This window comes from Loxodonta africana, chromosome 2, assembly GCF_030014295.1.
Source record: "Loxodonta africana isolate mLoxAfr1 chromosome 2, mLoxAfr1.hap2, whole genome shotgun sequence".
In the NCBI taxonomy this organism is placed as follows: domain Eukaryota; kingdom Metazoa; phylum Chordata; class Mammalia; order Proboscidea; family Elephantidae; genus Loxodonta; species Loxodonta africana.
In genome coordinates this window covers 209,659,664-209,674,961 of record NC_087343.1, presented here as the reverse complement: position 1 = coordinate 209,674,961, position 15,298 = coordinate 209,659,664, and the positions used below count along the sequence as shown (strand labels likewise).

General features: G+C 35.5%; 1 pseudogene; it reads right to left on the bottom strand.

Moving 5' to 3' along the window:
• Positions 1-7,443: 7,443 nt before the first annotated feature.
• On the bottom strand, positions 7,444-10,017 carry LOC100659002 (olfactory receptor 13G1-like; annotated as a pseudogene).
• Between the last annotated feature and the right edge of the window lie 5,281 nt (positions 10,018-15,298).

The following is a 15,298-nucleotide window of genomic DNA, read 5'->3' as shown; positions in this document are numbered from 1 at the left end:
GTGTTTCATTCTGTTGTACATACTGTTGCTATGGGTTGGAACCGACTCCATAGCACCTAACAACAACAGAGGTACCTGGGAAGAAAGGCCTGGTATTCTACTTCTGAAATATCAGCCATTACAAACAATGCTATGTAGCAATGTAGCATAGTTCTACTCTGATACGCATGTGGTCTCCATGAGTCTGCGTCAACTTGTTGTCAGTTTTTTTGCATTGTTTTGAACATAGTATATGCATTCATTAGATGGACACTAATGGAAGGGGTGGATGCACTCTACTTGAATAGAGCAGCATATACCAGGGTATGTGGTAACAAATATCAGAGACTCTGAAGCCAAACCACTAAGGTATTAATGCTGATTTGACATTTGCTGACTCTACCATCTAATTTAATTTTGCACAAATCATTTAAGGTTTCTGTACTTCAGCTTCCTTATCTCAAAAATGGGGATATAAGGTACAAGTGTTGCCATCAAAGAGTCAGGTGAAGACATTATTTTTCTTTTGTAAGCGATTCCCCCTCTTTTTGTTTGAAAGATTTTAAAATTTTCTTTTTGCCTTTGATTTTCTTAAACTTCACAAATATTTCTCTGCATAATTTTCTCCTCCTATATCATGTTTGGCATCCCATAAAAAACTTCAAGTGGAGCTACAATCTTGTTTCAAATATAGAAAACTCTTATTTCTTCAAATGTTTCCTTCCTTTACACCTACTCCTCACTTAACGACTATCTTGTTATCCAACATTTCACTTTTCTGACGATAGTAAGAAATATTACTATCTGACTCTTTTGCACATTAATGACATACATCTGGCAGCAACAAATGCCAAGTCGTAAGGGGTGGTGGTTAAGGTGGTACGTCAATGTGGCTGGGCCATGATTCTCAGTGGTTTGACAGCTATGTAATTATGGAGTCATCTTCCATTTTCGTGTAATGCCAATTTTCATATAATGACCTGGTCTTTAGAGCCTAACTTGTCCATAAGTGAGGAGTGGATGTATTTATTTATCTTATTTTCATGATGATTATGTTATTGATCCAATATGTTTTGCCTGAATGTTACGTAGGACAAGTTCTTTACCTAATAATTGAGCAGAATAATCAGAAATGGTTGTTCTGGTACTTAACATATTTTTTAGCTTTTTTTTTTTTTTAGCAATTACATTTTGTGTCCAATATTTCCACTTGGTTCTTTTCATGTATTTTTTTCCTCCTCCATGCTACCTATAAAACCGTCATTCTTAACTCCTTGAAATTATTTATTATACTTATTTTTAAATTTTATTTTATTGGAAATTAATCAGCATTCATCTGAAAACAGACTTTAATTTTGCTTATTTGGCTTTATTTTTAGCTTATTTTTCTCATACAGTTCATATTTCTTAGATATATTGATATTTAAATGTATTTGTGTGACTAAGTATTAAATCCAATACCCAACTTATGCCCCTACATGAATATTTCTTGTTGTTAGTGCCTAGCTGCCATTGAATCAACCTCTGACTCATGGTGATCCTGTGCACAATGGGATCAGATGGTTGTGATCCATAGAGTTTTTATTGGATGATTTTCAGAATCAGATTGCCAGGACTTTCTTCCTAGTCTGTCTTTGGAAGCTTTGCTGAAACTTTTTCAGCATCATAGCAACATGCAAGCCTCCACTGACAGATGGGTAGAGGCTGCACTTAGGGTGCATTGGCCGGGAATCTAACCCAGGTCTCTCACATTGGAGATGAGACTTTTACCACTGAACCACCATTGTACACTTTATCAATTTTTCAATGCCTCTTTTACATTTATCAATGCCATCAACTTGTCTTTATTTATTTAATAATAAGTTTCAGACATTGTTCACTTCATCTCCTAAACACTTTAGGATAACTATATACAATAAATTAGTGTTTAGTTTATTTGCTTATGGGATTTTTTTCATTTATTTTTATTTTTGAGGTTACACAAAATTAATGTATTTTTTTGAGTGAAATCCAGCTAAATATACAAATGTCAGTACATTACTCAGTGAATTTTGGCACATATATATACCCATGTGAGGTGTTCAAATTGTAATCACTGCAGAAAATTCCTTCATCCCATCCCCTTTCCAGTCAATCCCTGCCCCAAGCCCCAAGGAGTCAAACACTGTTCTGATTCCTTTCATCATGGATTTTCTTTTAGCACCATTTTGTACTATGCAGTTTGTGCTTAGCATTACTTTAACTGAATCTCACAAATTTTGATATATGATATTCTCATTTTTGTTCAGTTTCTTTTGCAGGTTGCTCTTTTATTCATAGTTCATTTAGAAACATGTTGTTTTATTCACAAATGTTTGATTATTGCTTTATTTTTGTTTTCTTCCTGTTATTGATTGCTAGTTTTATTTCATTGTGGTCAGAAATAAAATTTGTATGATATCAATTATTTTAAGTTTATTAAGGTTTGTTTTTTGATCCAGGATTTGATCTATCTTGGACTGTTCCATGGTTTCTTGAGAAAAATGTATGTTTTGCTGTTGTTGAATGGAATTCTCTATAAATATAAAGTTGATTAGATCCTGTTGTTTGATGGTTTCATTCAGTTCTATATCTATCTAATTTTCTGTTTAGTATTCCTATCAATTGCCAAGAGTTGAGTGCTGAAGTACCCAGCTATAAATGAATTGTGGATTTCTTTATTTCTCCTCTCAACTCAATTAGTTTTTGTTTTGTGTGTTTTAGAGCCCCGTTGTTTGGTGCTATTTCTTCTCAGCTGATTGGGTTTTTTTGTTGTTGTTTTGTTTATGTCTTTGCATAATATTTCCTTTTTTACCCAGTAATTTTCTTTGCTTTGAAGTCTACCTAATATAAATGTAATCACTTCTATGTTTTACTGATTATTATCAATATGGTATATATTTTAAAAATATTTTTAGTTTCAGCCTACTTATGTTATTCTGTTTTAAATGAGTTTCTTGAAGACATTACATAATGTGGCCATGTAGTTTTAGTCATCCTCCCAATCTCTATCTTTTAATTGGTTCACAGTCTTGCACTATTTACATTTAAATTAATTATTGATATATTAGTGGTGGTCTGTTTACTTGTTTTCTGTTTGTTTATTTAATTTTTCATTACAGTTCCTCATTTGTTGATTTCCTGTGGCTTAATTGAACATTCCTAAGAATTCCATCTTGTTTTATTCACATTGTTTTTTAGTATATCAAACAGTATAGTTTTCTTATAACACTGATGTTATAATTTTTGGTTCAACTATCAAATACAATATAAGGAAATCATGAGGAGAAAGATAGTCTATTATATTTATACTTATTTTTACCCAATTCTTTATTCTTTTGTCATTATTTATGAAGGGATTTATGAAGTTCCCAGCCTTCTTCTGTTATAATTTCATTTTTAGAGAGTTTCTTGTAACTGTTTTTTAGTAAAAGATCTGCTAGCAACAAATTCTCTTAGCTTTCCTTCATGTGTTCATTTCATTCAAGTGTTTATTTCCCCTTTATTCCAGAAGCATAGGTTTACCAGATACAGCATTTTTGGTATAGTTGTTTTCTTTTAGTACTTGAAAAATGTGCCACTTCCTTCTTGCCTCCATCATTTCAGATGAGAAACCCACTATAATTTGAATTGTTCTTGCCCTTAGGTAATACAATGTTTCTTTCTTGCTGCTTTCAAGATTTTTGCTTTGTCTTTAGATTTTCCAAATTTAATTATGATATAGTTTGGAATGGATATCTTTGGGCTTACCCTATTTGGGTTTTCTCAGATTCTTGAATCTGTCAATGTATGTGTTTCATCAAAGTTGGGCAGTTTTCAGCCACTATTTGTTCAAATCTTGTTTATCCCATGTTCTTTCTCCTCTTCTTCCAAAGCTTCAAAGATAAGAATGTTAGATCTTTTGTGATTGTCACACAGGTCAATGACGGCACTCTTTTTTTTTCCTGTTCTTGTCAGTTTCCTCTCTATTGTTAAGACTGGTCAAATTCTATTTATCTCTCTTCAAGTTCACAGGTTTTATTTTCTGTCATTTCGTCTCCTGACCCTCTCATCAGGATTTTTTGTTTGTTTGTTTCGTTTGGTTATTATAATTTTTGTTATGTAATTTCTATTGGATTATTTATTATAACTCTTATTTCTATGCTGATGTCTTCTGTTTTTTTTCAGATAATTCATAATTACTTGTTGAATACCTAATTTTTTTTTTTTAGTTTTCATTATTGTAGCCTTTTATTTTCAGTATCTTTATAAATCTGGCAGTGTTTTGAACAGTAAATCATAAAATTGAACATCTGTGAGTGAACATCTGAGAATGATAACATCAGCAAATTACACACCGAAACATATTATTAACAATAAAAGGTACAAAAAAAAGGGGGATGGTCATAAGTTTGGTTTGTCATAGCTCTAATATTTTGTAAACTGGGGACTACCTGTATACCAAATTTACTGAGTTTGTTCCCTAAAATCTTCCTAAGTTCCCCCAAATATTTTAGAATCATGCACTGTTGTAGATGTGTGCCATTGATCCTATTCTGACTACTCTTAACAACCCTATACAAACAGTAGAACTGCCCTATAGGGTTTTCTAGGCCTCCCCAAATTAAACATGTTTGATGTCTTAAATTTATTGCAATTACTATCCATATTGATGCAAAAATGTCCAGTCTTTGCCAGTGGAAGCATATAAATTGATTTCTGAGTCCATTTGCCATGATCCTATTCATCTTTGATAGCTATCACGTTTTCTGATTTGACCACAAATTCCTGGCTTGCCATATATAAAATATACCAATAACTGATAGGCTATTGTTTCTCCAAAGAGCTGTGGTACTTTTGGTAGGAAATAATTTTTTATAGCTACCACAGTCTCAGGGTTGGGAGTGTTCATTGCTACTATACTGATCGTTATTTCTAAATCTTTTCCGTAGCTAGGGATAGGAAATATGTCCATTTAAAGGTAAAATTCACGAATTTTTTTTAATCTTGCAGTTTTGTTGTTATTGAAGAAGGTGAATAGCTCAAAATTACATGCCTAATCTTATTGAAAACACTTAAAAATTTTTTGTGATTCTTTTTTTTTTTTTTAGTCATTTGGAATAGTTTCAACATGAGGCATTTTTTTTTCCCCTCAATAAAAAAATTCCAAAATTTGATAACATTTTTAGGGACATTTTCATGCTATCTAACTCCAAATTAAGCGCACACTGTTTTTCAATGCAGAGGTTACATTTTAAAATAAGTAAGAAAGGTGGCGATAAAGGGAAAAAGTTAAAAAAATAAATGTTTGGAAATATATCTATGTGACTTTGTTAACAAATGTTACAATATTTGTATTACAAGAAAATCTACATTTTAAATAAAATTCCAACATTACTTGCTACTTGATATAATGTAGCACAGAGAAATAAAATTCTGAATACCTGTTTTTGAAGACCAAATAATATTAAATCCTGGCAAACCTTATAGCCTCTACCAGTGGGATATTGAAGTTCGTGTTATGGTGGTGTTCTCAGTTTTAGCATCCTCCCTTTCTCATTCTATATTTATTCAACCATTAAGTTAGTGACCTCAGGTTTTCAGGTAAGATACATTTGTTGTGATAGATAACTCGTAGTAACTAACATAATATGAACGTGCTCTTTCCTTCCCCACATGTGTTAACTACACATTTGTTCAAGGATGCTAAGTGCCCAGTTTCAAAACTTGCTCTTTCAACCAGCACTTACAGCTTGAGATTGGCTAGTGAAGTAGTTATGATTAATATAGTGCTAGCATGAGATATCCTTATAAAATTAATAGACAAAACCTTATTTCCCTTTTGCCATCTTCATCCTTTAGCCTTAATTCTGCTTGGATTCTGGGTGTGATGCTTAGTAATTCAGAAGCGATTTGTGATTCTAGGGAAAAAAATTTAAGGAACCTAGTTATTTCATTGAGCTGCTAGAGAGACCATTGATTGCCTAACATTAGGTGTCTATTGCATGAGCATAAGTCTCCTCACTGGTTTAAAATGACGGTTATAGTTTTCTCCGTTATTTGTAGTTGACTGTATTAGAGACTTAACAAGGATTTGCCCTACAATTTCTTTCAGGAAAATGACATTTTTATTCAATGAACTAAAAATAAACTAAATGAGGACCGTTATAAACAAAGTAGCCCAGGCATTGTGGAATACTAGTAAAGTACTAGATGCAGTGAAATTCAAATTCATTATATACCCTAATTCTCGCAACCCCTCATTCACATATCAACAAATTGACTCATAGTGACCCTATGTACAACAAAACGAAACACTGCCTGGTCCTTCAGCATCCTCACAATTGTTGCTATGTTTAAGCCCATCGTTGCAACCACTGTGTCAATCCATCTCATTGAGGGTCTTCCTCTTTTTTGCTGACCCTCTACCAAGCATGATATGCTTCTCCGGGGACTGATCCCTCCTGATAACATGTATCAACAAATAAATGGTAAGAAATACTCAAACCACTACTGCTCCCTTACTCTGAAACTTAGAAAGATCAGTAAGTTCACAATTTAATATGGATGGTTACACTACTAAGGGTATAAGTACTGTGTAAGGACATATGGGAAAGATAAAATTTCGACTTCACAGTCTAGGGACCTGTAGATAATATACATAGAAGTATTCTAGACAACTAGATATATATAGTTAATTATCTTCTATGTTGTGTGAGGTATATGGTACAGTATAGTGGATTAGTTATAAAATCATTTAAGAGAGTCCAAAATATATTGATGTGGTATTTCTTTGTATGCACATTTAAAATGCAATGCTCAAGAATAATGAGCAAGAATAATGCATGAACTACATGGAAGAAGCTCTAAGAGGCATGAGTTCAAAAAAAGTGTCTTTTTAAGTTTTTCATTTAAAATTTAAAAAGATGGATAAAAATGCATTTGAATGTTTCAGATGATGGTCTCAGTCTTTAACTGAGTTTTAACTACATAATTTCATAAAAAGGACACAGGTGGTTACAACATTCAGTCTCTGTAAAGGCATTAACCTGTATAGTTGAATTGACTTCCACATAGTTTTGTTTGACAAGAAAAAGAACATAATGGAGATGGTAGTCTACAAGCTTAATATTAAAAAAAGTGAGAAAGGAAAAGCAGTCTCTCACAGCTGTCAGGTGAACTGGCCTGGCTCAATCAGGTAGGCCACAGTGTTCTTGTCTTGATTCTTTAATAAACAGAAAAAAATTACTTAACACCAGCATCAGAAAAATATTACTAAGACGGTGGTTACTCAACAGACATGTCTGAGCACAGATAAAAACAAGAACACTGCCCAAACGTCTAAAATGGACAATATCCTGTTTCCCAGTTAGTATTAGTGACTGTTGATTCTTAGCTGATTACAGCTTTAGCAATGTTTCAATCTTTCTGCCTCCTAGATACAATTACCCCCATTTATGACACCACCTAATTCAGGATGAGACCCATGTGCACCTAGGTATCGGTCACTACAATAGCCATGACAATGCTGAACAAGGCCACACACATATGATGGTTCACAACAGTGCTATACCGAAGAAAGAAGCAGATGGCCACATAGTGGTCATAGGCCACGGTGGTGAAGAGAACCATCTCGGTCCCAAGGAACCATGTGAAGAAGAAGAGCTGGGACATGCAGCCCCCATACGAGACGGTCTTCTCTGATGTGAGCATGGTCCACAGCATTTTGGGTATAACTCTTGTTGTGCAGATGATATCCATGGTAGCCAGTGCCAGAAGGAGAACATACATTGGGGTATGCAAGGTGGTATTATAAATTATGGCAACGACAGTGAGCATATTGCCAAGAAAAGACACAAGGTAGATGAAGAGAAAGATGACAAAGAGAACTCCCTGAAGTTCAGGATTTCTGGTGAGGACCAGAATTATGAACTCAGTCACAATGCTGTGGCTTATCCTGATTTGGCAATTAAATAGTTGACATTGCACAGGTTGAATGACTGGGAATTAAAGGAACCTGTATATTGTTATTTGGAGATTTTCTATGGTGGGTGAGTGTGTGTGTGTGTGTATGTGTGAATTTAATGATTTGATACAACTCTGTAGTAGGAATTTCCTTATAATGACGTTCTCTCTTCCAGACAATATCCTCTGTTTTACAGACAGATGCCATTCTCTGACTTGTGTTCTTCCACTGATGACTCAAATAAACTAAAGCCAGTGGTTAAGAAGAAAAACATAAGAAAAAATGTCTCTTTAGATATTGCAATACTATTATTCTGAGTTGAAACTTGCCTGAGAGTAATTTATGTTTTTATGTACCTATAAAACAACAACAAAAAAAACAAACCCAGTGTTGTCGAGTCGATGCTGACTCATTGGTTTGGTTTTATGTACCTATACCACATGAAAATATGATAAAATAAATACATATCTCTTAAACTTGGTTAATTACATGATTTTCTTAGAAGTCTTTTTTGAGACATAGTAGGAATAACTGAAACAACAGGGCTAAGAACAGTGGGGACATTTCAGGGCAAAAATGCCCATCATAATAATCTAACATGTGGCCATTGACTATTGCAGTCCAAATACTAAACAATTTAATCATATGTCTGTCTTGACAATTTTTTCTTCTGTTTGACAAGCATATTGCTAAAATTGAGTAAACTAATCATTTTTATTTTTTATTTTAATCATTTGCTGCACTGTCATATAATGGCAACATAATTGGATTTAAAAACAATAATCTTTTTTTTTAATCTAGGATTGCATCTTATTTTTTTTTTATACTTTTAAGTTAACCATTTAACCTTCATAAGCATCAGATTACTTAGTCCTAAGATATTGAATAATTTGGGATTGATATTAGAAATTATATAAAAACTAGAACAGAACCAGTTGTCAGTTTGAGTGTGGGTTCACAGTCCTATCTAATTTGCAGTCTTGCAGCCTCTCAGTTAATTAACTGGCTAAATAGATTTTAGCTACTGACTGATTCATTGGCAGTCGTTCAGACCGGGAAAAAAGAAAAAGAAAAGCTTTTGTCTGATACATAATCAAAATTGAGGATTCTTAGCTTTAATTTTTATTTCCCCATACTGCAATAATGCAAGAGTGTCATTACTTGGATATATGATATGCGACAGGTTCTGCAGATATGATATTATTTAATCCTCACACTATACTGAGTCTTAATACTGAAGACTAAAGTCTCAATGTGGTTGTGATAAGAAAACACTGCACAGAGATTGTCTGATTCCAAAAAAATTGTTATGAACCTTTTTGATGATATGTATGCCTTTAGGCAAAATGCAACAAAATTACACAACAAATGAATGATATAAGAAATATTTGAAGGAACATGGAAGGTTTATTTTGAATAAGATATGATTTGTGGAAGGAAAATATACACAAATTTGTTGTCTTCAAATATTTAAAAGGTTTGATACTGAATTAAATTATATTAACTTAAAATATTGAGCGTTTAATACAGTTTCAAATAATATTATAACAGCTTGGGAAGGTCATGCCATCTGAATCAGAGGTCTGGCATCAAATTTTCTTGAGATGAATCTATTAAAAATCTGTCCCCTTTCAGCACATGTGATGTTTTCTACAAAAAACAAACAAACAAACAAAAACTCAGCTGCCATTAAGTCTATTCTGATTGATGGTGACCCCACGTATTTCAGAGTAGAACTGTACTCTGTAGGGCTTTGAATGGCTGAGTTTTTGGAAGGAGATCATCAGCCATTTCTTCTGAGGTGCCTCTGGGTGGATTCAAACCTCAAACCATTCAGTTAGTAGTTGAGAGCATTAAACATTTGCCCCACTCAGAAATAAGTATTCAGTATAAACGGAACCCTCCTTGTTGAAGGAAAAAAAAAGAAAAAAAGCTTCAGTATTCTCTTAGAGAACTATTGTTTATCAGTGTAAATAATATTACTTATAAAGTTACTTATCTGTATAATTGTTACCTACTAAATCTTCTGAAGCTTGATATAAGGGAGAGATCCCAGCACCAAGATACAAAGCCATGTTTCACAAAATGCCAGTTGCAAGGAGACAGGGAAGTACACTTCTTGTCCACCATCTCTGCGTTAACAGCAAAGGTGAGGGAATCCGGAGATTCTTTTTCTCATCTCTTCTTGTGATGCCACCAGTTCTCCTTCACAGGAACAATGACATTGACTGGGCTCTGTTCCCAGTACTGATTCCATGGGTAAGGATGGTTACTTACGCAGAAGAGGCTGAATCCAGAAGGGGACCGTGACACATTTCCCTAGAAGGAGGAAGAATCTATTGGCTATAAAACCCTTTTACAGAACGTTTACTTTTGGCCCAGGGTGGAGATATTTATTGTCCATTACCCATAGGTGTCCAAAGAGTGGTCAATAATTTCTCCTGAAATTCTGCAAGTGAGATTCATCTGACTTGTATAAATTACCCAGTATCTCCAAAGGCCACAGCCCACATCAGCATGAGAGTCTATTTTTCTAAGTCTTACAAATCAAAAGCCATTTACTTTTGGTCGTGTCCCTTTCTGGTCATCCCATTTGGAATTATCAATTTTGCTGTAGTTACTATGTTGAATCTGACTAAGATTGACTTGATTAATATTTGGAGATGAAAAATCAGTGAAATTTAGTTAGAGCCGTGGTAATAGAGTGGGCTGAAATCTTAACCCTGGTACTTTCTGCCTGTGGCCTTGTGTTTTTAATTTACATTTTCCAAGTATCAGTCTCTTCATTGATTAATGGGATATTAAGAGTTGTAACCTCATTGGGATGATTTTTAGATTAAATCATGAATGTGAATCATTTATCCCAATCTGGGACCATACTGAGCTCTCAATTAAAGGTAATTATAAATTAAAAAAAAATTTTTTTTATTTATAATTATTGCATAGTTCCCAAAACTCGTGTCATTTTCAAGTCTTATGTTTTAGTATATAGATTTTTTAAATGATACTAAGACATTTTTTAATCTCAAAGAAAAAAATTCCAAAAGTATATTTGAAATAATTGAATGAATATTATAGTGTAAGAATAGGAAGATTGGTTCAGAACGCTAAAAGATAAATCAATTAATTCTAATTACAACTAATATGCTTTTATAGGCCATGCTTTGTAATAATCAGCGTGTTATTGTCTTTGATTATAATAATGGAGAAAAAGTAATACATATTCTCAATTATCTGACGTTTAATGGTGAGAAGAAAAACACATGTACAATCAACTTTCATACCTTGATATGATGAGCAAATTACTAGAAGTACGAATGACTTAATTTAGTAACAACACATTTAATTTGATCTTAGATATGATCATGGAAAAACTAATAAAAAAATTCATGTTACTTTGTCTCTGAAAAGTGGGCAGTTCTCTAGAAGTGTGAAGGGAAAAGTGAGAGGGGAGAGAAAATAAATTCTAAGCAAAAATACTAATGTGTAAAACTATGAGTTATGAAGTACAAAATATGTTTGAGAAACAGCAAGTAGTTTGATTATAAGATGGTAGCAGCTTTGTGTAATAGAAGAAGTAGTGTGAGAGGTGAGATATAATGAGATGGTCTGGTTCAATTATTATATTTTATGGTTCTGTAGGCAATAAGGGAGAAATTGGACATTTCTGCTAGAGGAAGTAATATGTGGTGTGTAAAAATTTTAGAAAGGCAGCCTGCAGGTAACACAGAGAACGGATTCAAGAGAGATATTTGTTGTCCAAATTGGCCTGAGATTGCATTTACAAGCACTAGTTGGTTTGTGGAGGAGCATTGATTTCATTAAATTTAACATTAAAACTTAACATTAGGATTTATTTATAATGATTAGGTATGAGAATAAAATGAAAGTTATCTAATGGATACATAAGTCATTTAATACATGTTATACTGAAACCATTACCACAAAACACAGATACGAGCCTCCTGCTGCAAAGCTGATACTGAGACAGGGGTGAGGTAAGCAGCAAGAGGTCTTTATTGTATACCAGTATACAAGGGACAGAGGGGAATGCGCTCCTCCAAAGTCTGTCTGTCTGCTGGAGACCTACTGGAGGGTTTTATAGGGTTAGGGCTTAGGCTTAAAGAATCTGGAGAATGGCGATTCCCCTTTGATGGGGGGCATGTTGACCACATTTCAGACATGATGACCTTCTGCGGGTATTCTTTAGAGGTCCTTTGATGCCATCCTGGTTTCAGTCACAAGATGGGACCCCACTGTTTGGTTGTCTCATCCCAGATCTTATTGATCATTGTTCTGCTTGTTCAAGAGGAACATGGGTTAATTTTAAACTTTATAGAATCATGGAGAATGGGAGAGGAAAGGGAGGAAACAAACCACAAATCACAAAATCACTGGGGTATGCAAAAGCTGACTATGCAAGCCATGTAGAAACAACGCTACAATACCAGGACATTAGGCTCCTACGATCTCTTTCTCACACTGCCTCTTTCAAAACCAAACCAAACCCTTTGCTGTGGAGTCGATTCCGACTCACAGTGACCCTATGTGACAGAGTAGAACTGCCTCACAGGGTTTCCAAGGAGCGGCTACTGGATTTGAACTGTCAACCTTTTGGCTAGCAGCTGAGCTCTTTACCACTGTGCCACCAGTGTTCCAATAATATTATAGTATAGTTAATATCATAATGTATATATATATATAATAAATAAACCTACACTAAATATGTTCATTTTAATTATTTAGCAGGATGCAGGAACATTGCCAAATAAACACTGGCAGCCCCTTTTCAGCCCCTTCTTAGATTAAATTGAGGCCACCCTGTTTACTGACTCTAATGCAACAGTCAATACCAGTCCATTTCGGTGTTTTATGGATGTGTCATTCACTGTGCTGCTTTATTTAATCTTGATAACAGGAGTAATTAAGAATTATCAATGTCCCTACTTTACATATGAGGAAGTAACAGAAAGTCTGGGGGCCATGGCCTCTGGAGTCCCTCCAGCCTCAGTCAGATCATTAAGCCTGGTCTTTTTTTTTTTACTAGCATTTGAGGTCTGCATCCCACTTTTTTCCTGCTCCATCAGGAATTCTCTGTCAGGGCATCTAGTTTTTCCAGTCTCAGGCTGATGGAGTTTCTGGATTATGTGGCCCTTTCTGTCTCTTGGGCTCATATGTTACCTGTGTTTTTGGCATTCTTCATTCTCCTTTGCGCCAGGTGGGTTGAGACCAATTGATGCGTCTTAGATGGACGTTTGTTAGATTTTAAGACCCTTGACGCCACTCACCAAAGTTGGATGCAGAACTTTTTCTTATTTTTTTTATTGTGCTTTAAGTAATGTTTGCAAATCAAATCAGTCTGTCATACAAAAACTTACATACACCTTGCTATGTACTCCTTGTTGCTTTCCCCCTAATGAGACAGCACATTCCTCCCCTCCACCCTGTATTCCCTGTGTCCATTCAACCAGCTCCTGTCCCCCTCTGCCTTCTCATCTTGCCTCCAGGAGCTGCCCACATAGTCTCACGTGTCTACTTAAGCCAAGAACCTCCTCACCAGTATCATTTTCTGTCTTGTAGTCCAGTCTAATCCCTGTCTGAAGAGTTGGCTTTGGGAATGGCTTCAGTCTTTGGCTAACAGAAGGTCCAGTGACCAGGGCCTCCGAGGTCCCTTCAGTCTCAGTCGGACCATTAAGTCTGGTCTATTTATGAGAATTTGAAGTCTGCATCCCCTGTTCTCCTGCTCCATCAGGGATTCTTTGTTGTGTTCCATGTCAGGGCAGTGGTAAGTTGCAGTCAGCCACCATCTAGTTCTTCTATGTGACCCTTTCTGTCTCTTGGGCTCATAATTGCCTCTGTCTTTGGTGTTCTTCATTCTTCTTTGCTCCATTTGGATTGAGACCAATTGATGCATCTTAGATGGCCACTTTTAGTGTTTAAGACCCTAGATGCCATTCACCAAAGTGGAATGCAGAACGTTTCCTTAATACATTTTGTTATGCCAATTGACCTATGTTGTTGCTGTTAGGTGCCGTCGAGGTGGTTCTGACTCATAGCGACCCTATGCATGACAGAACGAAACACTGCCTGGTCCTGTGCTATCCTCACAATCGTTGTTATGCTTGAGCCCATTGTTGCAGCCACTGTGTCAATCCACCTCATTGAGGGTCTTCCTCTTTTCTGCTGACCCTCTACTTTGCCAAGCGTGATGTCCTTCTCCAGAGAGTGATCCCTCCTGACAACATGTCAAAAGTATGTAAGACACAGTCTCGCCATCCTTGCCTCTAAGGAGCATTCTGGTTGTACTTCTTCCAAGACAGATTTATTCGTTCTTCTGGCAGTCCATGGTATATTCAATATTCTTCGCCAACACCACAATTCAAAGGCATCAATTCTTCCTCAGTCTTCCTTATCCATTGTCCAGCTTTCACATGCATATGATGTGATTGAAAATACCATGGCTTGGGTCAGGTGCACCTTAGTCTTCAAGGTGACATCTTTGCTCTTCAACACTTTCAAGAGGTCCTTTGCAGCAGATCTACCCAATGCGATGCGTCTTTTGATTCCTTGACTGCTGCTTCCATGGCTGTTGATTGTACATCCAAGTAAAATTAAATCCTTGACAACTTCAATCTTTTCTCCGTTTATCATGATGTGGCCTATTGGTCTGGTTGTGAGGATTTTTGTTCTCTTTATATTAAGGTGCAATTGATACTGAAGGCTGTGGTCTTTGATCTTCATTAGTAAGTGCTTCAAGTCCTCTTCACTTTCAGCAAGCAAGGTTGTGTCATCTGCATAACGCAGGTTGCTAATGAGTCTTCCTTCAATCCTGATGCCCCGTTCTTCTTCATAGAGTCCAGCTTCTCAGATTATTTGCTCAGCGTACTGATTGAATAGGTATGGTGAAAGAATACAACCCTGATGCACACCTTCCCTGACTTTAAACCAATCGGTATCCCCTTGTTCTGTCTGAGCAACTGCCTCTTGATCTATGTAAAGCTTCCTCATGAGCACAATTAAGTGTTCTGGAATTCCCATTCTTCACAACATTATCCATAATTTGTTATGATCCACACAGTCGAATGCCTTTGCATAGTCAGTAAAACAAAGGTAAACATCCTTCTGGTATTCTCTGCTTTCAGCAAGGATCCATCTGACATCAGCAATGATATCCCTGGTTCCATGTCCTCTTCTGAAACCGGCCTGAATTTCTGGCAGTTCCCTGTCGATATATTACTTACTGCAGCCGTTTTTGAATGATCTTCAGCAATATTTTGCTTGCGTGTGATATTACTGATATTGTTCTAAAATTTCCACATTCAGTTGGATCACCTTTCTTGGGAATAGGCATAAATA